The 2,043-nt window shown below is 42.5% G+C and overlaps 1 non-coding gene across 1 annotated transcript; it reads right to left on the bottom strand.

Annotated features, from left to right (window-relative positions):
• Positions 1–1,028: 1,028 nt before the first annotated feature.
• LOC117196551 (U6 spliceosomal RNA) lies at positions 1,029–1,132 on the bottom strand. Its single transcript, XR_004476782.1, has one exon. It is a non-coding gene; the product is annotated as a U6 spliceosomal RNA (small nuclear RNA).
• Positions 1,133–2,043: the final 911 nt, after the last annotated feature.

Raw genomic sequence — 2,043 nt, 5'->3', positions numbered from 1 at the left:
TTTACCAATTTACATTCCTACCAACAGTGTAGGAGGGTTCCTTTTTCTCCACACCCTCTCCAGCATTTATTGTTTGTAGATTTTTTGATGATGGCCATTCTGACTGGTGTGAGGTGATACGTCATTGTAGTTTTGATTTATATTTCTCTAATAATTAGTGATTTTAAGCATATTTTCATGTCCTTTTTGGCATCTATAGGTCTTCTTTGAAGAAATGTCTATTTAGATCTTCTGCACATATTTTGACTGTTTTTTTGTTTTTTTAATATTAAGCTGCATGAGCTGTTTGTATATTTTGGAGATTAATCCCTTGTTGGTCACTTCATTAGCAAATACTTTTTCCCCATTCTGTGGATTGTCTTTTTGTTTTCTTTATGGTTTCCTTTGCTGTGCAGAAGCTTTTAAGTTTAATTAGGTCCCATTTCTTTATTTTTGTTTTTATTTTCATTACTCTAAGAGGTGCATAAATAAAGATCCTGCTAGGATTTATGTCAGAGAGTGTTCTGCCTACCTTTTACTCTAAGAGTTTTATATATCTGGCCTTACATTTAGGTCTTTAATCCATTTTCAGTTTATTTTTGTGTATGGTTTTAGGGCATGTTCTAATTTCATTCTTTTACATGTAGCTGTCCAGTTTTCCCAACACCACTTATTGAAGAGACATTTTGTCCATTGTATATTCTTGCTTACTTTGTCATAGATTAGGTGACCATAGGGGCTTGGGTTTATCTGTGGACTTTCTATCCTGTTCTTTGACCTACATTTCTGTTTTTGTGCCAGTACCATACTGTTTTGATTACTCTAGCTTTGTAGTATAGTCTGATGTCAGGGAGCCTGATTCCTCCAGCTCCATTTTTCTTTCTCAAGATTGCTTTGTCTCTTCAGGTCTTTTGTGTTTCCATACAAATTATAAAATTTTCTGTTCTAATTCTGTGAAAAATACCATTGGTAATTTGTTAGGGATTGCATTGAATCTGTAGATTGATTTGAGTAGTATAGTCATTTTGACAATATTGATTCTTCCAATCAAAAATATGGATACTTTACGAATTTGCATGTCATCCTTGTGCAGTGGTCATGCTAATCTGCTCTGTGTTTTTCCAGATTTAGTATATGTGCTGCTGCAGTGAACATCCTATGCTGGTCTTGAGGTGGTGTCCTTGTGTGGGAGTATCCCTATGCAGTCTGTCTGTGCACAGTGGCTTTGGTGGGAAAGCTGGATCTGAAATCAACATGGGTCACATCTTCCCCCAGTGTGTGCTGCCAGTTATCACCTTGGTGAGAGACGAGGCTGGTAATGGAGGGACTAGAATTACAGCCATGTTTGGCCTGGGGTTCCTCTTCTGCTCAGTGGCCAACACCATTTTATTGGTGGAGGGGTTGGGTTCCATGTTGCTGGAGCATAAGCCCTGAGCTTTTGGACCATGCTGACTCTGTTCCCTCTAAATGTGTTCTCTCCACCTCCCAGCACTCTCACCCTCACCCCAGAGGGGAGCAGTGCTGGACTAAGAAGGTTTGGTAGAGGTGATTGGCATGGGTTGGACATGGGTTATGGTGGTCCTGGAACCTGAGTCCCAGTCTACTCCCAAAGCAAGCACCAGAAATCATTGCCCCTGCCATGTTCAGATGTCTTTCTGAGTCCGAGCCACCTGCTTTCCTCACAACTGTGCACAACTCTCAGCCACTGCATCCCTCACCCTATTGTGGAGCTGTGCCATGGAGCAAGAGGGGCCAGAGCTGGCACTCAACTCAAGCTGGGGCACACACCAGGGCAGTTGGGGGAAACCAGCCACGGTCCTGGGCAGTTTCAATCTCCTTTCTCCCCCTTATTTTGGGAGTATGCAAATGTGTGCATATCCTTCATGCATGGTGTCTAAGTTTCTTACAGCCCTGCTCTCAGTTCCACTGGTTTTCAAACCAACAAAGGAGAGTTGTCCTCTCAGTGTTCAACTGGGGCAGCTCCCAGGGCTGGGGCACCCAATAGGTGGCTCAAACTTCTTACTCCCCAGGGAGGATCTCCAAGCCCAGTAATCACCCTCCTCT

The sequence above is a fragment of the Orcinus orca genome, chromosome X (assembly GCF_937001465.1).
Source record: "Orcinus orca chromosome X, mOrcOrc1.1, whole genome shotgun sequence".
Taxonomy (NCBI): domain Eukaryota; kingdom Metazoa; phylum Chordata; class Mammalia; order Artiodactyla; family Delphinidae; genus Orcinus; species Orcinus orca.
This window is presented reverse-complemented; position numbering and strand designations above follow the sequence as displayed.